Source organism: Podarcis bocagei (assembly GCF_964188305.1).
Source record: "Podarcis bocagei genome assembly, chromosome: 8".
Taxonomy (NCBI): Eukaryota; Metazoa; Chordata; class Lepidosauria; order Squamata; family Lacertidae; genus Podarcis; species Podarcis bocagei.
The window spans coordinates 62,892,841-62,917,530 of record NC_138133.1 but is presented as its reverse complement, the minus strand read 5'-3'; the positions used below and the strand labels follow the sequence as shown (position 1 = coordinate 62,917,530).

The following is a 24,690-nucleotide window of genomic DNA, read 5'->3' as shown; positions in this document are numbered from 1 at the left end:
ACCTGGAAGCTGTACGCCGGCTCCCTTGGCCAATAAAGCAAGATGAGCGCCGCAACCCCAGAGTCGGTCACGACTGGACCTAATAGTCAGGGGTCCCTTTACCCTTTACCTAAAGGACCCCTGGACACTTAAGTCCAGTCAAAGATTACTATGGGGTTACGGCACTCATCTCACTTTCAGGCCGAGGGAGCCGGCGTTTGTCCACAGACAGCTTTCCACGTCATGTCACCAGCATGACTAAACTGCTTCTGGTGCAACAGAACACCGTGATGGAAACTGGAGTGCACGGAAATGCCATCTACCTTCCCACCAGAGTGGCACCTATTTATCTACTTGCACTAGTGTGCTTTCGAACTGCTAGGTTGGCAGGAGCTAGGACCGAGCAAGGGGCGCTCACCCCGTTGTGGGGATTCGAACCACCAACCTTCCGAACCGTCACCCACATCCCTTGTTGGTTATAAACAGAATCCAATAAACCTACTGCTATGATTGGTTCAAAATACATGCAAGGGGTAAGGTGAGCACCTATATATAAAACTTGCCTGTGCTGATTTATAAACATATGGATGCAAATTTAGAAAGTTGTCATCATTTAAACAGGAATGCAGTACCTCTCATCACAGTGAGGAAGGCTATGGCCAAGTGACCCATGTCCCTTCTCAGGCTCCTGTCTAGGTGTTGTCAATAAGCCCTGCAGCTCACCTTTCTTGTGGGTCTTTTATCTTTAACCCCTTCCAACAGAGGATTTCCTCACATAGAGGACTAGCCTCTGCAAAGGAGGGCACATGCCCCCCCCCCCCAAGAAAGCAGTGAAAGTTGTTCATATTTGCAACTGGTGCTGGAGAGACAACGTATATCCCATAAAGTTTAAAAGAAGCCCTGTGGATCTGTTAGCCGAACACGCCAACAAACTTTTAAAGTTTTACTGCAGTCCTTTTAGAAGCCATCTTCTTACTCAACAGTGCCACCCAGAGGCACAAATAAAATCACCTACTGCGAAGGTAAGAGATATTTTAAAAACTATGTTCTCATATAAATGGATGTGCATGACAGAATTATCAATATGTTTCATGTTTAGCACTGCGTGCCCATATGTTGCTAAACTGCATGTTAACTGACAACCAGTCGTAAAACGCACATTTTGCCTGCAAAATAAATAAAAATTACAGCTTCCTATTCTGGCATCTCCAATATTTCTTCTTCTTTTTAAAGTCAGGTAACAGTGCTGGAAAAGGCCTTGGAGTGCCTCAGCCATTTGTTATGGTGAGCACGGGGGTGCAGGATCTGACTCGGTGCAATGCCACTTCTTCTGTTCACCTCTACAATATTTTTTCAAGTGTCAAGGGTTTCACACCTATCCAGCTGCACATCTCTCCATCAGGAAGATAGAAATAAAGTTAATGCATGAAGAGGTCTGTAGAAAATAGAGGCGTTGTGAAGGAGAAGGCACTTCCTTCCATATCCTGGAAGGAGCAGGGCTTCTGAATTATGGGATTGCGAGACTAAAAGAAAAAGGAAAGAATTTGGCATGCTTGGATACTGAAAATGCTAATTTTGACTGCAGAAATATTGCATGTAACAGAAACCTTAGGAAAGAGAACCTCCCCATTATGTGAAAGGAAGCACTCCACAGGGTATCATAGAAACTGGGGCTTAGTTTAAGGTAGGGGTATGCTTGTTTGCATCCTGAATAATGAGGCAAGTTGAGATTTCAAGGCCAACTATTGCATGCCTAAATCAGATTGCATCTTTACCAAGGTGTTTTGAGGCAAATCAAGGACCTCCTAAGCTCCTGAGACACTCTGTAGCCTTATTTTGTTTTTCACACTCACACACACACACAAAATCCGGTTAAATGTGACGTCCTTTATTTTCCCCTCTTCTTTTCTGAGAAATGAAACCTTGAGAAATGCCCAAAGCTCAAGAGGGAAAGAGTGTAGAGGGTAAGGATCTTTCATTTTGATGGTCAGATCTAGCTTTTAGTCCCAGTGAATTATTTCCAAAGACAACTCCAGTCACAATGGAGGGGTGTTGCAGGATGATGTTCGGAAGGACTGCCCTGTCAATAATAAGTAAGATCATTGGTTTGCAAGCAACGATAGTCTCTCTAGAGCTTGCTTTATATTTGGGGCACAGAAAATCAATATAGCAGAACACATGAATCTAATACTTGGGGTTTGTCCATGTCCTACTCCCATGTCAGTACACTGAACAAGATGAGGGACCCACTGGCATTATTCAGTAAGGCCCGTACATATGCATGGCTCCTACAACCAACTTAGAACCCGAATCACACAGAAGACCTTTAGGCAGCACAAGTAAATCCCATTGAACTCTCTGTGGGCATGTATACAACTGTGTTGTTAGGCATTATTGCTGTCAGCCTGCATAGCCCATGGTCGTATTGGTATTTGGAAACACTGGCATTTGGGGACATGGCTATCAGGCACACTCACACTTCCCCTTATACATTCAGTGAGATAATTCCAGCAGACCTAGAAGCAGAGGTCTGCATCTCCCCACATCCTGCAGTCCAGCCTGTACCCTGCCTGAGGCTGCTTACCTGGAGAGTTTCATTTAGATCTCTCAAAGTCTGAGAACAAAGAACCAGCCACCACTCTTCCAAGATGGCGAGTTTGCAATTCAATACCTCTCATGTGATCTAAGGTTAAACACTCACATGTTAAGTAGCAGAAAAACAACAATAGTTAATTATCAACTCAGTTAAAGCTCAGAGTCCCTACAGTGGAATTTTCCAATTTTAACCCTTTCATCAGTACACATCCAGCCATTCATCATTTCAGTGTCAATTAAATAATTATACTTAACAAAATATGCAGCAGCCTATGGATAACTGCCCTTGTAGAATGCAGGGGTGCTGCTGTAGGAATACCCCATGTCTGTGAGACCACTGATCTAACTAAGTTCAGTGACTGCTCTGAATGGCAGCAATACTCTATGGTCTCAGACAAATATCTTTCTCAAACCTACTGAGATTTTAGCTGAAGAAACTCAGATGCAAAGCATGTATGCTATCACTGAACTTTGGCCTGTCCCTTGACTTGTGGAGGGAGGGCAACTCATATTAAGCTCATATTGATCTTCTAATAATAAATCTATCCAAATAAAGACTTCTGTTTTATCACTTTTGCCAAAGCAGACTAGAAAGTATCAACCAAGGGCCCGCAGAGGTTTCTCCAGCAAAATTGCTTCATAAAAAAATGAAAATGAATATACAATGCATTCCCGAAGAGAGCTTTGCAAAGCATTCATATTTTCTCTTATGCATCATTTTTCTTTTTTAAAAAATGCCATTGCAACAAGAAAGCTGAGAAGAAACAAACTGAATGCTTCAACTAAAAGCCCCCCGAGGAATCATCCCTCAGCTGCCCCGAAGACACAGATCTCCAAATTAGAGATATCAAACGTTTATCTTGGGTTTAAAGTCCTCTTGAAGGTCAAAAAGAAAGCAAAAAAGACTACAAAGGAAAGAAAGCTGTTGTCTAAGTGTTTGCAAGCACCAATATCGATTTCATATAAAGCCACTTAAAAGTGCTTGAGTTTTTCTCCCAGCATTGGTCTTCATGTGTAAAAGGCAGACGCCATTTTATAAATGAACTTGTCTTAGAATCAGATTATTTTAGCTGATTGATGGAAATGCAGGAAGATGTATGTACAACTGCACACAGGTGTATATGGGCCCCAAACATCATTTTTTATTTGTATCTGTGCTTTAAAAAAATATTTCTGATTTGCCTGAATCACTCTTTGTTTGATCCACTTCACTCTCTGATTTGGGTTCCAAGCCACACTGTGTAAAATGAAGCTCAGGGTTCCTAGTTTACTCTTATGGAGTGTCTTGCGCCTTCATTTCATATCTTTATGTGCCAGGCAAAACACATTCCTCTTCTCCCAGGCCTCTGACTAATTAAACAATCTACGGCCTTTTAAACTGTGGGGAAGAGTATCAGTTTTTGTTACTATGTTATGCATTTGGGTGTTTTCATATTGTAAACCACCCTGTGATCATCGGATGAAAGGCGGTATAGAAATTTAATCAATTAATTAGTAATAACAGCTGTAACTTTCCCCCCCTTTTGGCAGAAGCAGATGAAATTTGCAGGCAGGAGAGCCCCTCCAGAGCAGTTTAATTCTGCCCAAATGCAAGTCCGTGGATTTTTGTGGGTGAGGATTAGGCAAAAGGGATTCACTATCATCCATAATCCATATTAGGGCAATATCTTTATTAGGTCAACTAAAACTCCAAAATCCATATTAGCTTCATATTATCCAGGGAGAACCAGGAGGTTGTTTAAAATAATTAAGAGGTGGCTAAGTTGTGTATATTGCATTATTTAAGCAGCTGGAAAGTGTAGGGTCTATTTTAAAAAAAACATTAGCAGTTTCACACTGCCTAGCTAAATTTAGACATCTGGATGTAGCCATTATGTTTTTAATAAAAATACATCCTAAAGTTGCATCACCTGGAGAATGTTTTTAATGTTTCTGTACTGGCCTTTAGAATTGCATCTTTAGTGGTTTAGTGAAGCACTCCATGATTTTCAACATAACCTGCTTCACAGTGCCCCTACCTCAATTGTTTGCACCCCTCCTTACACACTGATAGGTATTCTCTTGTCCTAATGCATTTAGTATATTATCTGACTTAGAAGGAAAAGAAACCATTAAGAGGAAAGTTATTAAGTTTGTAGCTGCACTTTTAAATTACCTGTGTAATATACAATACCCAAGACTGCAAAAGTGAAAATTCAGGAAAATAAAAAGTACATTATCTATTAACCTTATTGATAAGTCTTTTCAACAACACAAGCTCCACATAATAATCAGCATACCAGGAGCATAATGGCACAGAAAAGGCTTTCCTGCAGTATGCAGGAGACTTATAAAAGCCATTTTCTGTACAATTGACTTGGCCTGTTGAAAGAAAAGAGTTGTCTGGAGCAACCAGTCTCCCTCAGAATTGAAACTCTGTGATGGAAAAAGCTTTTGCTGGAGTCTTGCATGCTAAAAAGCAAGTCGTAATTTTCATTCAAAATATATTAAAGGAATTACAAAAAGAATGATTGGAGCAGTTTACTTCCATGGGAGAGCATGAGTTTTGAGTTTGGGACAGATAATAGCATCAACCAGCTTGCCAGGGTTAGGCAGTTTAATGGCTACTATGGGGTGTTGCTATCATGGCTATTTGCCTTTTTATCTGGGTGAGAGACCTGAAACCAGGGGTTGGAATCCAACGTAGCACTACATGAACATTCCTTCAGGGCACTGTTTGTGCAATGGAATGCTATCCCCCTCTCTTCTCCCCCTCCCCATGTGTCTTCCTCTGGAGCAAATGGGGGACGAAAGATCCCTGGGGGGTAGGAAAGAAAGGAAAGTCCTGTCACAACTGGGTTAGTTGAATGCCACTCTGGACCTGGATATTTTTATCATGCATCTGGAGATTATTTGGATAAAAATTATTTGGATAGATTTATTATTTATTGGAGAAAGGAACCGGGGGCAAAGTTTGAGTCTGCTCTTGAGCCTTGCAGAGATACCTGGGAGCAGGGATGGGGAGAAATCTGGAAGGCCACCAGGGGCGCGGACTTATAAAAAATATTGGGGGGGCCAGGGAAAGCTCATGAATAATAAATAAGCTCATGAATATGCAGATAAAGTGGCGCTGCCTCCTCGTGAGAGAATAGGGGAGAGCGTGCTGCGCCTATTAATCAGCTCCGAAGGAAATTGGGTGGAACTTTTGCTCGGGAGGGAGGGCAGGAGGCATGCAGCCCAACCATGTGCATTTTGGGCTGGGGGAGGGGCGGCGGTGGCGCTCTGCTGGAGGGGCGCCCGAGATTATTGGGGGGGCAGAGCCCCCCCAAACGAATTTTTGAGGGGGCTCGGGCCCCCTCAGGCCCCATGGAGTCGGCGCCTATGAAGGCCACCAATTTCCACACCCAGATTCAGGCCTTTAGAACTTTCCAAATGGTCATGTAGGACCAAATCAACAATAAGAAGCCACCAATTCACAGATATTGTTAATTGAGATGCAGATGCCAGTATTTTAAATTACCAACTCTGTGTTGCATTACTGCTGAAAATATATGTCAGGGATGTGTCTGCCTAGATGTTGCTGGATTAAGACTCCTACCATCTCTGAATGCAATCCCTATCTATAGGACCACAGCCTCCCATCCCTGATCTAAACTGAATCCAATTACAAGTCTATACAAAAGCAATAAATTACTGCCTTGTGCTCCAATACTGTGCAGAATATTGCTGTTAATATAACACTCAATCTGTATAAATGCTGAATCCTTGAAGACTTAAAATAATACAAAGCTAGTGGTTTGTCTTTGCATTTTTCCTTCAAATTTCAAACAACCCACAACCCTCATCTCTTTAAAATTGCTCAGTGCTCCTATTGTACCAGAAGAAAATAATGCATTTTTTTAAAGCAAGCATTCATGAAACTGGCTGATTTGCATGTACTTGGGATATATTAAAATTTATGTGTGCGGCTCTTGGAGTGTACTATAAATCTCCATTATTGATGTTGGCAGTTTCCATATATTTAAATGTCTAGAGCTCCTTCCAGATAGAGATTTTTATGATTATTTTGGTCACCAACTGCACTGTTTAGAGAAATGGTTCAAACGATATGGATAATTCAGAGCTTATTCATGAAAACGCCAGGAATATAACTACAACATAATAGCTAATGAAGGTGTCTAACTTTGCTCACTACAAAGGATAAGTGGTGAGTCATCTCATGACTCTCCCATTCAATATCCAGACTTCATTTTCTCCCTCATGCAGGAGATTACTTATATCTGGGTTCCTTTATTTTACAGTACTGTTATACATAGGGTGGAATGCTAAGTGGCACAAATTAATACATACTTTATTGCTCAGAAATACTTTGATGGCTGGGAGGATACTAACACTAGTTAACAGTAAGTGCACAATCAAAACTGAAGGTAGTGGAAGGAATTAGGTGCAGAATTTGAATTCAGGAGCTAAAAAGTATAGGGCAGAGACAAAGAATGAAAATAAAGGTTTTGGAAGGGGGCAAAGGTAATTTAGCCAAGAAGCCCACTGGGTGAACTTGGGCAAGTCAATGTCTCTTGGCCTTGTGAGGTTGTGTGTGAGGGAGAAATGGAGAAGGGGAGGTGTGTGTGTGTGTGTGTGTGTGTGTGTGTGTGTGTGTGTGTGCTGTTCTGATTTTATCTGGGAATTTTAGCTTTTTGAATAATTCCCCTTTGCATTTCCCCTCTGTGAATTTCTCCTGGCTGGAATACTACAAAGGGGCTACTCTTGAGGAGGATACAGAAACTTCGGTTGCCAAACTAGTATGGCCAAATTTCTGAAGTTCACTGGCTGCTGGTTCACTTCTGGGTCCAATTCAATATGCTGGTACTTACATGTGAAACCCTAAGCAGCTTAGGAGCCATATACCTGAAGGAGCATATGGCAACCTGAACAGTAGGGATCTCTACACCTATTGCATATGGCACCAAGGAATGGTGATTTAAAAAGAGGTCAATTCACCAGGGCCTTAATAGGTGCAAAGTGATGGCATTCTCAGCCTGAGCAGTCTCTATGTGTACAGCTGCACCAGGAAAACCAAGCCCTTTTCTTTGTGGCATTATTACATGTATTTATTCCAAGTGCTTCTATGCTGACTTTCAGGGCGAAGCCCATCCAAGGCAGCTTACAAGAGATACTAATCACTTCTCCCATCTTGATTTCTTTGCCAAAAATGCATCCCTCCTGCAGCCTATATGCTAGCTAGCATGCTATTGGCACCATCAAAATGCTCGACTGTAGCTTTATGTGTTAGCTATGAAGAAATGGAAAACTGTGAGCCTGTCTAGGGTGTCCATTGGCCTCCCACTTATTCCCCCGGGCTCAAATGAGAAGCAATTATTCAGAAGCAAGGAAGAAGAAGCTTCCATCCAGAGAAACCACATTTCCACTTGGCTGAGAAGTTACACAGAAGCAAGGCAAAATCTGAAAAATCAATAACAGGGTCTATGAACAGTGCTGTTGGGTTTTTTTTAATTTGAGTACACACACACTGTAATTGCTCTGCCTTGCTTTAAATGTCTGGTGGCCGCACACTTCACAGCTGCTGGTGCCATGGCTTAGTCTTGTGGGATATAAGGTGAAAACCGCTTGATGTACAAATTGAAGTTCAGTTTGAGTACATACATCATGCCACAGCTTTTAGGACCATGGAAGAATTGATAAAGCATGACTTTGGAGGGGAAAGGGAAAGACTTGAACAGAGAAAGCAGAGAGAGAGAGAGGAAGGTGGAGAGAGATTGAATATGCTCTAAAGAAAACCATGAGAAAATCTCTCCCACTCATCTAGTTCAAATGTGCTTTACTTGTATGTCTCCTTAAGACATAATTGGTTGGCATTGTTTAGCAGTAACCAAAGCACCAGTCCAAATTGGATTCAATCCCCTCACACACAAAGGCCCTGAGCCAAAGCTCTGCTGCACCAAGCCTAATTCATATTTTATAAAATGCAAATACCAATAAGATGTTCCAGCATGATGGATGGGTGGTTATAATCTGTCATGTACATCTAATACTTCTGTAAATATTTTCTTAAAATTATTCTGCTATTGTGTTTGCTGTTTCCTGGATGAAAAGTTCTAATTCTAAATAATACCAGCCTGCAACTCATACCAGTCGTAATAGTATATTCTTCCCTGCTGCCCTGTGATTTATCACTGTTTCCATTAGGAATCCATATGAATGTAATATACCTGTTTAGACAGGACTTTCAGGATTTCAGAGGAGGGACAGCACAGCTTCAGATGACTGACAGAGGGAGTTTGGGAGGCATGCAGAGAGCAGGAAGAAGAAAGGTGACAGGTGAGACACTGTTGAGAGCGCAGGCAAACACCTTCTCTTGTTGGGCAGGAGATGAGGGAAGCAAAAGGTCCCTATAGTCCAATAAGTCTGTTATCGATTTCTTAACCATTTATCCTTCACTGGCTCTCAGAAGCATCAGTGTGATTGGTCCTGCTTCCTGCACTTACTTGCTGGTCCCATTTAATCCTCTTCAAAACTGTAAAGGTTTTTATTTGAAGTAAAGAAGAAATAGTCCAAATGTCCATATATCCAGGCTGCTGTCATGCCCCCAACCCACTGTGGAAAGGTTGAGAGGGGGCTTGACAGTGCAGAGCCAAGCTAACAGCTGTCTGCAAGGAATGCAAGGTTTCTTCAGTTCTTCCTCTCAACATTTTAGGAAGCTGCTTGTCCTAGTATGGGTGCCAAGCCCAAGTCTGGGGTGGTACAGCAAAGAATTGCTGCAAGGAGTGCAGATCGGATAGTTGAGCAACCTATATCCACCTCCTCTAGTCTGGTTACCATTTTAATGTATTTTTAACCTTTGTTGGAAGCTGCCCAGAGTGACTGGGGGAAGGTACAAATAATAATTTTATTATTATTATTATTATTATTATTATTATTATTATTATTATTATTATTATTATTATCCGCCATATGTTTTAGACTTCAACACCCATCAGCCTTCTTTGCTGGGGTTGTTGGGAATTTCATTTCGAAAATTTAAAGGACACCAGGTTGTGGAAAGATGATCTATAGTTGTGGCTTCTGGTTTGTGCCTGTGCCTAATTCAAAATGCAGGTACTTATTCTCTAGAGCCCTTCGTCGCTTGGGATCATGAAAACTGTTGAATGACCTGTCTCCAAATGTAGCTATTCATATGTTGGATTCATCGTCTGCCTAGGTCCCCTTGTCATTGCAGATACAGCAGATGGCAGCCAAATGGTGGCACACCTAGCTAGAACCTGCCTTGATAGCTTTCTGGAGGATGAGAAGACCTTTCCCCACTTCCCAGACATTTTCAGTGTGAGCTTTTTTTAATGTCTCGTATTCTGTCGCTTGTATCTGCTGCTATGTTTCATTGTGCTGTCATTTCATGGTTAATTCTTGTGGTTTTATTTTATTGCAAGCCACACTAGGAAAGCTTTTGTTCTGAGTGTAGAATAGAAATGCATTAAATAAGAAATGCTGTGCAAATCAGTCCTGGACACAGACTGGAAATATTAAGAACTCAGATTATTTATTTACTTTTAACAAACTGGGATTAGGGTGTGCATGCCCTGCCTTTGGGGATATTGGGGGATGATCCATCCCGCCATAGCTGTGAGCTTTCCTAGTGTCACTTGTGATGCCAGCTCACAACTTATGACATTGTACCAGCACAACTGTCACTGTATTCAAAGCTAAATCTTTATTTTCAAGAACAGTGCCTCAGCTGAGAAGGCTGAGTCCATTAACTTTAAATCTTGCCATTTTTACTCTCTGTTCCATCTCTTGCAGCTAGAGTGTGACTGCCCAGCTATAAAGGAAATTGCCTCAACAATTCCTTTATTTGTACTACTTTATGATAAATTTTAAGAAGCGCTATAGTGCAGGGTTGGTTTATCACATCCAAGAAAGATGTACTTAAAGCAGTGCCTCCCAAAACACAACTGATTGCCATGCAGATGCACACCTCTCATTTTATTGCAAGCCACCAAAAGCTTTTGGTACACTAGTCATAAAAAAGTAGAGTTGCAATTGATGGTGGATACCGCAAGTGATGCAGCATGAATTGTATAGATGGGCACGGGGCATCATTTCTATGATACGGAAATATCTTCCAATAGAAGCAGCAGGGGTTTGATTAATGATTCATAAGGCTGAGTTTGCATGCAGCAGATTGTTAAGCGCATTTCTGTTTTGTTTTTTTAAAAGGTGGAATACACTGCAGTCCTGCTGGTTTGACAGGCGTGACAGGGTGGAAACCACTTCTGTTAAGACAAGCCCTCCCTACATACAAGCTAGAGAATGAAGAAACATGAAATGAAAACAAAGAAACATGAGATGAACCAGCTGTTTATGCTCTTAATTTGTATATTAACTATAGCAATGCTTCCAAGATGTTGTTTAGTCATTTAGTCGTGTCCGACTCTTCATGACCCCATGGACCAGAGCATGCCAGGCACTCCTGTCTTCCACTGCCTCCCACAGTTTGGTCAAACTCATGCTGGTAGCTTTGAGCACACTGTCCAACCATCTTGTCCTCTGTTGTCCCCTTCTCCTTGTGCCCTCAATCTTTCCCAACATCAGGGAGTCTTCTCTTCTCATGAGGTATTGGAGCCTCAGCTTCAGGATCTGTCCTTCCAGTGAGCACTCAGGGCTGATTTCCTTAAGAATGGATAGGTTTGATCTTCTTGCAGTCCATGGGACCCCCAAGAGTCTCCTCCAGCACCATAATTCAAAAGCATCCATTCTTCGGCGACCAGCCTTCTTTATGGTCCAGCTCTCACTTCCATACATCACTACTGGGAAAACCATAGCTTTAACTATACGGACCTTTGTCGGCAAGGTGATGTCTCTGCTTTTTAAGATGCTGTCTAGGTTTGTCATTGCATTTCCCCCAAGAAGCAGGCATCTTTTAATTTCATGACTGCTGTCACCATCTGCAGTGATCATGGATCCCAAAAAAGTAAAATCTCTCACTGCCTCCATTTCTTCCCCTTCTATTTGCCAGGAGGTGATGGGCCCAGTGGCCATGATCTTAGTTTTTTTTATGTTGAGCTTCAGACCATATTTCCAAGATAGAAGATGGCTTATATATCCGAGGAGCAGACCTGAGGGGAGTCTACATACTCTGTCAGGCCCCTCCCCAAGGAAAGCCCTGCCTTCAAGCCTGCCTCTGCAGGCAAGCTTGGATCCAATTCCCTGGTTGGTGATGGGAGTGATTTGGCCGGAAATTAACTGAATACTCCATTTGACATTTAAAATGCTCCTTTAAAGAAATGTAGAGAAAATGCATGAATTCACAATTGTTCAGACACAATGTCAATTCTTTTGTTATCTCCAATTTGAAATGTGATTATAATTGGGATTTCAGATCACTAGGCAAATTCAGAGAGGAAAGGAAATAGCTGGAGCTGTCAGCCTGAAGAGTCCTACACAGAAATACTGAAATAACCCGTCTTTCTTCATACTTCCTCTGTAGGTATGTGCCGACCCCTGGGACAATTTGTGTCCTGAACCCCTGACCTACCTGGCAACAAATGAGTATGCCAAGTCTAAAGTTCAAAGTCAGAGGGTCAATCCACACAAGCAAAGTCCAAAGGTCAGGAAACACAGTTCAGGGTCAATCCAAGTAGCCAATCTCAACAAAACTCTCCATTTGTGGTTTTGCAGCCCCAGCTGCTTGTTATTTCTATATCTGATAGCTAGTAGAGCAATTAAATGTCAGCTACTTCAATTATGCTACCCTGTAATCAACCAGTTAGTGAAATGCACCTCAGAACTGTGGGCTCATTTATATTTCTCAAAGCTGTTCTCTATATAGGGAGAATGTACAGCAAGAAAGCAACAGCAAAGCCAATTTAAACAAAACGCGGAGCAAGGAACAGAATAGAGTTTGCATAGGTGAGGAATTTTGCCTATATTTATATATGCTAAGCCATATTATTTCCAAAAAAATTAAGGTTTTGTTTTTCTCTAGACATAGGTAGGGTCAACCTTGCACACCCTCCCAATATATATGCATGGTTAAGAGCAGTAGACTTGTAATCTGGGGAACCGGGTTCGCGTCTCCGCTCCTCCACATGCAGCTACTGGGTGACCTTGGGCCAGTCAGACTTCTTTGAAGTCTCTCAGCCCCACTCACCTCACAGAGGGTTTGTTGTGGGGGAGGAAGGGAAAGGAGAATGTTAGCCGCTTTGAGACTCCTTTGGGTGGTGATAAAGCGGGATATCAAATCCAAACTCTTCTCTTCTTCTTCTTCTTCAACCCTTTTATTAATGGCTGCTTGTTTTTACTAGACGCAGGTATGAAGAGTTCTAAAATAGTCCCCCATACTCAAATTCCATCATTATCCTGCAAGAAGTATGTATTAACATATGGAAGTTCCTTGTGCCAAATCAGGCCATTGATCCTTCCAGCAGTTGGATCACAGACTGAGGTTTTTCCTCAGTCCTGACACCTAATATAATTTTATTAGAGAGACCAGGGATTAAAATTGGGACCTTCTGCATGTTCTACTACAGGCATAGGCAAACTCAGGCCTCCAGATGTTTTGGGACTACAACTCCCATCATCCCTAGCTAACAGGACCAGTGGTCAGGGGTGATGGGCATTGTAGTCCCAAAACACCTGGAGGGCCGAGTTTGCCTATGCCTGTTCTACTACATACTATTGATTAACGTGTGATGTAGTATAACAACAACAACAAATGTGCATCGCAACTGAAATATGCATTGACATATTGGCAAATCAACAAGGTACAACATGGCCTGCATGCAATTATTTCACACAAGAATAGATGTATATTTCCAAAATGTAAATATATGGCATTTCTAGCTGTACTGGTGTCGCTGGTACTACTTAATTCTATGACTTTTCACCAGCTATCTAAACACCTCTAATGTGCAAAGAATTCTCCACTGGCTATACAGCTTCTGTGATGGCACAGCTAGAGCATCCATGGGATGTTGTTATGGCCACCAAATTGAACAGCTTTAAAAGAAGATTAGACAATCAATGGCTAATAACCTTGATGGGTAAGTTGTATCTCCACAGGTGGAGGTAATATGCCTCTGAATAACCACTGCTAAGAATCACAAGTGGGGAGAGTGTTGCTGCCCTCAGGTCGTTTGCTGGCTTCCCCTAACCATCTGGCTGACTACTGTCAGAACAAGATGTTGGACTAGATTGAGCCTTTGCTCTGAACCAGCAAGGTTCTTCTTAAGTCTTTAAGAAAGGGAGTCTGACCCCAGGGTCATGACACCCAGCTACTTTGATGCTATTAAAGCCATAAAGAAGTTCACAGCCATTGTTTCTTTGTAGTTGGTGAAGTCTCTGCCAGCAGCAATTGACATCTTCCCGTGTTTCTGAAAAATGCTGACAAAGGTAAATCCTACATCGTTTCAAATCATCTAAAGTATGGCAAGATGAGAGTGTCTCTGTGGTGTGAAGCCACTCATTTGGAGGATGAAGGAGAACAGACACAAAAATGAATCAGAAGTACACATACTGCTGGCAAATCAAGTCTTTCCTACTTCATCACTGTATCATAAATACAACGATCCATTTGACAAAGTTAATTAGCAGCAGGGAACATTGCAATCTCTACCAAGATGAAACAATGTTTGGTTCTGTCATAGTTCAGTAAGTATGCAACCACTTAAAATGCAGAGAACTTTTGCAGAATAATTTAATATGAGCCCATGTTTCTAGCAACAGACTCTGAGATATCTTTCTTTTACATCTCTAGCCCTCCTAGAATAAAATTATAGGGCAAAATGCCAGGTACCTTCAAAACAATTTACATGAAATGAGTGGTGTGACTACCTTGCATATTTATTCTGGTACTGCGGAAGCCTCCCTGTTGTTACTAGACAGCAGCAACACCAGTGTGTGTGTGTGTGTGTGTGTGTGTGTGTGTGTGTGTGTGTGTGTGATCTCCCTAACCAGGACCTGCACGACACAGCTGATTTCCCATGGTTGTTGGGAGTAGTTGTCTCTCCCATTTTGTGCTTTGCCACACCCACTCCATGGCAGCCATTTTGTGACTGGTACTCCCATCACATTCTCAAAATATGCCCACTTGTCCAGACAGGCAATGATATGAGACTGACATGATTGGAAGAGCAGTATTTGGGGAAAAGATTAACCCTTCTTTCTTTTCCTGATCTAACTCACACACAAACTTGAAGCGCAAATAGCTCTGTGGTTGATAAATGCACATATCTGTATTGTGTCTGTCTTCTTTTTAAATTCCCACTGTGGATCTAAATAATAGCCGGGTGAGGTTTAAACCAGGAAAATAGGTTGGGCAGGAGAAGAAGCTTCTGTGGTTCCTTTAGAGTAAAAATGAACGTGTTGGAAGATCCATTCACAGACCAAGCATACATGTGGCCCTTAACAATGTGTAAGTTGAAAGCTGCTGCTGGGAACTGTAATTTGTGAAAGGTGCTGGAAATTGCAGCTCTGTGAATGGTAAGTTAGAGTTCCCAGGATTCTTGGAATGGGGAAGATGCTTTAAATGTACTCTAAATATATGGTCTATGCAGCCAAATATGGGTTATAAGAAGACAAGACAAGCCTGAGGGATCAAATCAATAGCCCCTCTAGTCCCGTGTCCTGTTATCACAGTGACTGAACACTTGCCTGTGGGAAATAAGCAAGCAAAATCCCAGCACTCTCCCCTCCTGTGATTTCCAGCAACTGTTATTCAGAAGCTGCTGCTGTGTGAGCAGAGCAGGTTTCTGCTTCCACAAGAGGAGTTCCTCTTCCTCTCTCTTCCTGCGGCCCCCTGCCATGCATCTTCAAAATCTGCTCCAGATGGTTGCTGCGTGTGATAGGGCGGGGGGGGGGAGCTGCAGGTTGGAGCAGAGACAGGGAGAGCCCATTATGTGAGCCCAAATTCACTCATGCACCATTAGATGCCACCAAAGGTTTCTAAGGCAAAACTGCCATCAAAGCATAAAGGTGTACATCACTTGCTGAAGCGCTGTGGGTGAGACACACCCCAGAGCGCTGCGCTGGAAAGAAAACGAAGAAGAGTTTGGATTTGATATCCCACCTTTCACTCCCTTTAAGGAGTCTCAAAGCGGCTAACACTCTCCTTTCCCTTCCTCCCCCACAACACACACTCTGTGAGGTGAGTGGGGCTGAGAGACTTCAAAGAAGTGTGACTGGCCCAAGGTCACCCAGCAGCTGCATGTGGAGGAGCGGAGATGCGAACCCGGTTCCCCAGATTACGAGACTACCGCTCTTAACCACTACACCACACTGGCCCCCACACTGGGAAGGTTCAGACAATCCAATTCACTCCATAGCATAGATATTTTATAAACCAACAGGACTGCTGTGGTGAGGTGGGGTTCTCATGCTCGATTGTGTTTTTCCTCTCTTCCAGATGTCCTTGAAGTACACTGCAGGAGAGGGTTGTCTCCAAGTCTGACGACAATAAAGCTCTCAACAGGATATTGTTTCCAACCCAGGAATAAACAAGCTACCTTGGTGTTATAAAACAAACCAAAGCAGAAAGCCTTGTGTGAAGAGGGTACTCCACTTCCTTATGAATATATCCTCGTGGCACTAGAGCCCATTACTCGTAACACTGAAAAGTAGAAACACAAAGGATGGTTGCTGTGGGAGGTTTCCTACTGGTTGTCTTCCTACAAACCCTTGCAATTGACTAGGAAAGAGCTGAAAATCGGAATGATTTGTTTCCAGTGTTTGACTTTCTCCCCCAGCAGCTAAAAGAGGATCCATGCACAGCAACAAAATGGGCAGGTAGGGGCAGTGGCAGACTCCAAACAACAGTGCGGTCTTTACTGGGGCGGACTGTGGCAGCAGCACCTATATGATGGCAGTGGCAGCATCCTGCAGATAGAAGGCCCACCTCATCCCCATTCTGGGTACCACCACATCCCTCTTAAATGACACTGCTGTCTATGGGACAATTTATTCAGGATATTGTTCTTTTCAATTCAGGTGTATATCAGACCAATCTTCTAAATTTGCAGGTGTCTGAATATCAGAGATCACAAAGTGTTATTTTATGTGTGATTACACACACACACGTATTTTACTGTTTCCAAAAAATATATAGAAAATGTTTCCTGGGAGTCTTAAACCCCCTCCCCAATAATCTGAAAAAATTAAAAGAATGGGAAAATGTTTGAGGGTGGAACAATTCCCTCCCTCACATAATTTTTCCAGAATAAAAAATTCCTTCCAGTAGCACCTTAAAGACCAACTAAGTTAGTTCTTGGTATGAGCTTTCGTGTGCATGCACACTTCTTCAGATACACACAAAGTAATTTTTCCAGGCCTTCACACCTCTGCTAACTCCAGTGTTAACAAGAGGTCAACAGTGTACTCAGAAAGAAGGGAAATCCCAAGCATAGAACATCTGTGTAAGTTTAACATGCTGGATCCTGACACAGAAATCAAACCTGTTATAGTTAGCCGTTTTCCTTACTAGCTGGCTTACCTGTGGAGTGAACACCTGGAATGCACATATGGACAGGCAACTGGACAAGGTAACCATTTGTTTTCTAGACTTCAGTAATAAATCTGTGGCCGAAGAATACAGTCATAAGTAGCCCGTGGCCTTTTCGTTTGCCTTTATGAGGTGCAGTTAGTCAATATGCTTCTTTGTGAAGCGTGGCTGCAAATGATGAATCGGTGTGCTCCCTATAAAGCTAGATTAACTGCTCTCTCAAATGCCTTTTGTAAAAGCTCATTGTCCTTCTGCAAGAAGCACACCTGTGCCATTGCAGAAAATGCTTGTTAGCTCAGCGACAGGTGGAGTAAATGAGTGCATCATGTACTTTGTCAGAATTATCACGTATCATCAGGTCTTATCTACATCAACATCTGTTCACAAAGCAGTAGAACCAGCTGCAAGATCATCAATTGACTCGTGGTTGAATTTTCATTACAGGGCAGTATGTTACTGGATAACCATGTGACTATAGACATACTGTAGTAAGTCTGCTAAAGGATATGCCACAAGTACTATTGGGTGAATTAATATTTGAAAAAGGAGCCATTTTCCTCCCAGCATGAGAAATAAATAGGTCTCTTTTGGCTGTTGGTGTTACTGTAGCTGGAAGCTCTGGGCCTCAACAGTGTTACTTTCAGAACAAACAACAGGTTTCATTATAAGAAGCTGATGTCTGTCCTTTTGTGGAAGCTGGAGAACACTTCTGAAATGTTACAAATTTGAGAGCAGCATTTGCTAATCTAGTACCATCCAGATGTTGGACACCCAGCTGCCCAATGGTCAGGGATGATATAGGAGTTGTAGTCCAGCAACATCTGGGCAGCACCAAGTTGGCAAAGGCTATTTTAGGCAAAAGCTTCTTCAGATCCTCAAATTGCTAAGAATGGCTGAAGACAATAGTAGTTAAGGAATGGCAATGGTTCACGATAAATTATTAAGAATTTAGTTTTTTAAAAGGCAAAAGAAACCCAGCCAGATGGGAGGGTATAAATTATTATTATTATTATTATTATTATTATTATTATTATTATTATTATTCAATCTGAAAAGAAACCAGAGTATAGAATTTAGAGGTGTAAAAAGCAAAAAAGTATATCATGGAAAGGCACAAAGACACAAAGTAAGTTCTCCCTGAATTCTGTATAACTTTTTTTCAACTTAATCCAAAATGTACTTTGGGTAATTTCTATAAATATTGAAAGAAAGGTGAGTTGAATCACTATCACACAGGTCACAGGGTTATTTGAGGAATAAGGAATCAGTGTGCAAGGTCAGAACCCTCTCTAAAGACTGTTGGATGATTAGTCTATCATTCAAGGTCAAAACTGTGCTTAAAGTTTTCTTTGTCAGTTAATAAATTGATAAATGTTGAACTAAGAAATACACGATCTTAATATATACATGCTATTATAAGGATAATCCTAAAAGTTGATGCATCGATTAAATGATAGTAAAAGCTGAATTTAGAATTTGTTAAGTTAAATTTAGGAATTCACTTTTATATAGAAGAAATGGTGTCTCCTTGTAAATGTCTTTTAGGATTGTTTGGGGATTAAAATTTAGTAAGTAGCTGCAAGTCTTCTTTACATCTCAAAAACCAATGGAACAGTTGAGTTAATCTTTATGTAAGAGAATTCTCCAAAATGGTATAAAAACCATGTGTTTGAAAATAGCAACATCCTAGAACTCTCTTGCCTGTTTTTCTCCTCTTTGGCACTATCATATACAGGGAAATCCCCACTTATGTGAGGGTTCCGTTCCTGGCACATCACTGGAATGATGCATGTGTCAGTGGGCGCATGTGCTAATCATGCACAAGTGCGGAAATGCCTGTACAAGCACTTTTGAGACCTGCACTTATAAAATGATGGACTTCGTTACAAATAATAACGACCAGCACCACTACTGATAGAGTATGTATGTTTTATATTTGGATATTTATGTGATACCAGAATGATATGTTTATTAATAAAAATAGAAAATGTACTCAAAGATTCTCCTCTCCTTTATGTAAAGCCAAAATCAAACCCACTAGCAAAACAACTTTAGGTATATGCTTTGCTGAAGTGTATTAATTAGATATTGGTGGTAAATTCCAAAAGGGATTCCTAAAGACTGGCACTGTAAACTGATAACATTAGCAAAGACTAAATTCATAAGATGTGTTTGCATATTGTCTCTCCTTCCGCTAGCTGACAAATGGCTAGATTTTGATTAATTCTACTAATCAGTCCATTCCAGAGGAACTAATCTAAACAGGGGGAAATATTCTTATCTTACGATATTTTATAGTGTCACTTTTTCTATGCCTCACATAATTATATGCCACCTAAAAATAACCTAGAATAGGCAATACTGTATTGACCTTTAGACAACAGTGAAATTGGAATTTTACAGATAAGCAAATAAAATATTCTTATTCTAGACTTGGATAGTGTAAAACAGTATGGAATGCTTACAATGATGCATATTTTCATGCCCATCGAGACACATCCCATTTCCCATGTTGTTCCAATCTTATTTGGACATTGGAAAAGAACAGATATCTGTCGTACAGTGGCCAGCTCCCACCAGTCCAGTTTGCTATCCTTCATTGGACCTAAACATAATGGAATATTTCCAGTCAAATAAATCCAGAATTACACTTCAAATGGTTACAGTCTGACTTCAGTGCACAATAAATGTTTGAGAGAAGCAGCATAAATAATTCCTTCCCTTTTCCTTCTGACATGGAGCTCATCAAATCCCATCCATGCTCCATGCTCAATAATGAAGGTTTTCTTGTCTTTGGAAGCTCTGATCATGCAACAAATTATTATACATCAAAGGAATGAGTTCTGCCTCAAAAGTGATGCTAAAGGTTATGTGTTAGAAAAGAATGAGGGGGGAAATCACCTTAAAAACATCCGCAGAAATAAGTCAACAGAGATTTTTCACCCATTCCTTTCAAATTACTGAAACAGTCCGATGAGAAATAAAGAAATGTTATACAAATTGCAAGGTTCCATGGCTAGGGCACAAGTTTTGTATAAAAGGTATGGTAGAAAATTAACTGGAAATGCGGTAGCACCACTAGCGGGCAAAACAAGGGAAGGAACTCCAGGTGCTACAAAATTATGTTTACCGTGAGCTGAACACAACTTGAGAGAAAACTTTATTACAGCACATTTTTTGCAACAATTCTGACCCAACAGGAATCCTATAGGAGTTAATTACCTAAAAAAAAACCCCAGTGTGGTCAAATCAAAACCTGGACTTGCTCTGAGTAATTTTTGCAAAACAAAATATGGTCTACAAGTATAGTATATGAAAAGGGTAGAAATGATGAAATGAGAAAGAAGCAGTTTATCAAACAAGAAATTAAGCCCGCTTTGAGGAGGAAGGAAGTCTATTAGAATACTGTAGAATAAGAATTGAAAATAGGAAATAGGGTAACATAAGTCCATGTGTAAGAGCTTTCGGATTATGGCTATGTGTTTGTCATTTGTTTTGTGTTTTCTTTTTAGTTGGTTTCTTAAGTGTCGTGTGTTTATGTGTTGTAATAAAAAGTTAATAAAAATCATTATTTAAAAAGGAGTTAGTCCAGTTTTCTCTAGCCTAGAACATTAAAAACAAAAAATCTTGAAAATTAAATGGGCTATCCTTTCCTTTATACTCCTTCACAGTACTCCCCCCGCCCCCAGCACACACAAAATTGTTCTCTGTCGCAGGATAACATAGCATGCAGACAGGTAAGGTGGGAACAGGCCCACTACTTTGTCACCAAGGCAACAGGACAACCTCTTTGGACATGTAAATGACTGCTTAACCGACCAGCCAAAGCTATTATCTTAACAAAGGAACTGGTATGATGGGTTCAGCAGGTTTCCACCTATACAGTATTACTTCACAGATACAGGATCATAGGCCTGGAAGGAACCCACAGATATCACCCACATGGACCCACCCCCAAACCTATAATCATATCATATCCAGGGCCAGCTCACCCATGAGGCATGGTGAAGTGACTGCCTCAGGCAGCAAGTTCCATAGAGGCAGCAGACCTTTCTTCCCCCACTTGTTCCTGATCCTCCGTAATCCCTTCTTCCTTGGCAGGGAGGGAGGTGCCATTTGGGGGGTCTGCCTCAGGTGCCAAAATGTCTTGAGCTGGCCCTGATCATGCCTTGTTTTTGAGTGTTCCAGAGGTGTCTGGCTTGCTGCTGCTCCCTTTACTCCAGCACCTTCTTTCCCATAGTGGCTAAATGAATGTTTCGAGAAAGCTCAGAGCTTCTATTTAGGCATCATGCCTAGAAACTGTGGATATACATATCCTCTGAGAGTTCATTTTATTTAATCCAGGGATGGGGAGCCTGTGGTCTTCCAGATGTGGTTAGAGAGGACTCCAAATCTCATCAGCCCCAAGAAGCATGACCAATGGTCAGGGAAGAAGAGAGTTATGGTCCAAACACAACTGGAGAGCCAAGCACAACTGGTTTAATCCTTTGTTGAAGCTCAATAAAAGTGAGTGTCAGTGAATTCCACATAAATTACGTGTTTTGCAAAGAAGTACTTTTCTTGTTAATACGGAGGTTGCAGTTATCTGCCTCTCACAGATAAGTTCCCGCACTACAATCACTGAGCAAACTGTAAGTTATTTACGCTAACCAGGATATGTGAAATTGACTCATAAAGGCAATTTACCAGCTTAGGGGTACTTTTTAAAATTCACAGTTCCAGAAGTATTGTACTGGAACTAAATTGAATCAACATGAGTGAGAAGATTTTCTTAAGAATTGTTTCACTTTAAAAAAAAATCAAACCAACAGATTACACTACATAAAAAGCAAAACAAATAAACAACACAATTCCAGAAAGAGCCAGTCAGATTGTTTAAATGAACAAGCCTTAAATCCAGTGCCTTACCTATAGTGACAGATGTAAAACAGCTGTCTCAGAGAAGAGGCACAGTTTTAGATTTTTTTCTTTTGCATCCCACATTCTCTGAACTGAAAATTATTTTTCTCAAATTAAAAAAAAAAGGTTATTAAGGAATTTACCTGGACAGCATTCCAATAGGAACAATGGATTATTGCATTTTCAGTTTGTAGTCTAATATTTGCTTCCTCTGCTTTGCAATTTAGTGTTTTAATTTACGGTGAATCTCTTCGAACTGTGGAGGTGTTTCTTTTTGCTGTGCACTGTTAATTACCGGTAACTAGATTTCTGCTGACTTCCTTCTTATCTATGCTATTGTCATTTCTATCTCACAATGCAGTCTTAAGTGGAAGAGGGAAAGGGCATGAAGAAGCAGATCGACTGCAAGGTCCAAATCCTGATGGTTCATGCCAGCCAGGTCAAGGACTAGGAGGGGGCGAATTTCATCCTCACCCCCATTATCCTTTGTTTTTAAGCCACAGTGCAGTGGCAGGAATTAACTACTCCAGCTCCAGGCTAGCACAGAGCAGGCCTTCCATCAAGGGGCATCTCTTAAGAACGTAAGGCTCTTGACCTAATGGGGTGCTTCCATTTTGGTATTCCTGGATGGACAATTATCTACCATAGCATTTGTTGTTGCTTCTTTTTTCTATTGATGCAGGGCATGGGAAGAATGCAAGGTAGCATAGCAAGGATAGCCAACATGATGCCCTCTAGATATTTTCGACTACAACTCCCATAACCTCCAGCCAGCATGGCCAATAGTCAGCTGTGATGGGAGTTGTAGTATAACAATATCTGGAGGGCACTATTTGGGCTACCCTTGTTGTACAGGAACACCAACATTTTTATTTGTGGACAAAGGAATTGAAAAGCTGGAGGTGTTAACAATATACTGACTGTGTTTTGGAAGATGAACAGTAGAGAAATGAAATGCAGAACAAAGAAACAAATTGAACCGAATCAGATTTTGGTAGCTAAGATCATCTGATGAATGTTACTGGGATGGAACCCAGCAAAATCAGATGACAGCTCAAACATTGCTCATAATAATTGCAAAATGAATGTCATCACCACAAGGTGGCTCCATCTTGCTTTCCAGGAAAAAGCAAGCTCTATTTTAATTTTCCATTTGTCCTTCTGTGTTTACGTTAACAGCTCTAGCAAAACATTTTCACAGTGCAACTCAGCTGTGAATGAAGCTGCTTTCACAGAAAGCCTGCCATAAATAAAAATCAATGAAGACCAAAAGCAGAACAGGAAAAGATATAGCATTATGAGTTGTGCCAGCTTGACTGCTGAGAATGAGTGCCAATGCCTTACAAAAGAATACTAAGAGCTAGGTTTCTTACAGTGCAACCCTTACATGCCTGGCTGGAAGTATACTTAGGGGTTACCAACCTTTTGGAGCCTGTGGGCATGTGTGCGAACCAGAGAAACACTTGGGGGCATGACACACACACCACAATCTATTCTATTGGCTACAACATAAAGCTTCTTGAAGCTAAATTTCAGTGGGTGGAGCAGCAAAAAGACATTATGGATGACAGGGAAGGCCTTTGAAGGACCCCAAGGATGTGTATAAAGAACTGCAGGCACAAACTGCACAGTTCCCTGAATAGGCAATTAGGAAATTCAGTTTCCTAATTCCTGAAGGAGCATCTCCACCCCCATCTTTCAGCCTGGACACTGAGGTCCAGCGCCGAGCGCCTTCTGGTGATTCCCTCACTGCGAGAAGTGAGGTTACAGGGAACCAGGCAGAGGGCCTTCTCAGTAGTGGTGCCTGCCCAGTGGAATGCCCTCCCAACAGATGTCAAGGCAATAAACAACTACTTTACTTTTAAAAGACAACTGAAGGCGGCCCTGTTTAGGGAAGTTTTTAATGTCTGACGCTGTATTGTTTTTAATATTCGGTTGGAAGCCGCCCAGAGTGGCTGGGGAAACCCAGCCAAATGGGCTGGGTATAAATAATAAATTATTATTATTAAACTTAATACAGAAAATACTACAAAAGCACCGACACCTTCAGTACTCTGCTCTCTCATCGAAATGAAGCTCAGGCTGCAAAGGGAATTTTCAGTTTTTGCAGAAGTTATGAGCCGGCACCACTATTAAACAAATCCATTTGTTTTCTGGCTTCTTGGTTTATTTATTTTTTAAAGGGGTGGGCTTAAAACGAACCTAGGTAGTTAAAACAAAAACAAAAAAACCAAGCATGACAATGCAATCCTTTACTTGCCTACGCAGAACTAAGCCCCATTGGGGATCAATGGAACTCGCGCCCAGGTAAGTGCATTTAGGATTGCAGTCGTGAAACTTTAAGTAAATATCACGAGGATTGGCTTGTTTGTTTGTTTTTTGAGGGGGCGGCAGTTGATTGGCAGGCAGGAAAACATGGAGACGCGACACTTTTCCTTGCATTCCCCAGCGGACATGTGAATTTAGGGTACAGCCGCCAACCGCGCGAACTTTAAAGCCGGATCTGCTTCCCTTGGTTAAACACTACCGCATTAGGCCAGTCTTAGCTGCGCAGCGAGTCTTTTCTCACTACCTGTTCCTTAAGTAGCACACCACCTCTCGCTCTCCCCCCCCACAGAACTACAAATCCCAGCAGGCTATGCGGGAACAGGTGGCGGAAGGAAGGTGGAATGTTTTCAGCCAGCTTTTCCAGAATACGCCGATTCACGGGTCGCGCGCTTGGCCGCGCTGCT

At 41.6% G+C, this 24,690-nt stretch overlaps 1 protein-coding gene across 1 annotated transcript in view; it reads left to right on the top strand.

The window, feature by feature from the left end:
• The window catches only part of LOC308593068 (fatty acid-binding protein, adipocyte-like), a 397,890-nt gene that overhangs the window by 284,714 nt on the left and 88,486 nt on the right, over positions 1-24,690 (top strand). The gene's annotated exons all lie outside the window — the stretch shown is intronic.